Raw genomic sequence first — 618 nt, forward strand, 5'->3', positions numbered from 1 at the left:
CATCAGTGAAAACACAATAAAATAATTATCAGTCCCTTTTGTTCCCGACCAGTCTCCAGAGGGCTCTGCTAATACTGTAGACAAGGTGTGGAATTCTCCCTCCAAAGCCCCAGGAAACCTTCCAAGTTAGTAAAAAAGGCAACCTAAACATTAATGGGTTGGCAGCCCTTTGCTGAGGAATGTAGAGAGGCTGGGTGGGGATTTTGTGAAACTGTGGTGCCTTGCAGATTAGGTGAGCTTTCAATCTCTCTTTAAAAGGGGCAGCAAAGAGGACCCATAGGCGGCCAGGAGCAACAGTGAAGGGTAGGCACATTCAAAAACAGAAACACTTTTAAACAAACACACATGAAGATCATATTGGGAAACTGAGGGCAGAGCCCAGGGAAGAACACAAAAATCATTAAAGGGCCATCATCCATCTTGATATACATTTGCAAACAACACATAAACAACTTCAACTCATGGCAGGTGAAATGCAAAACAGTTCTGTTGTGGGTTTTCTTTTGGTCATCCTTAAAGTATAATTAGATCCAGCTGGGGGAAAGCTACAGCTTCCAGCATTCGATCCCATGGCTGGCCCACCCGATAGGCTCCCATCAAGGCAGGCCGGCTGGACCC

Source organism: Myotis davidii, unplaced genomic scaffold (assembly GCF_000327345.1).
Source record: "Myotis davidii unplaced genomic scaffold, ASM32734v1 scaffold777, whole genome shotgun sequence".
NCBI lineage: Eukaryota > Metazoa > Chordata > Mammalia > Chiroptera > Vespertilionidae > Myotis > Myotis davidii.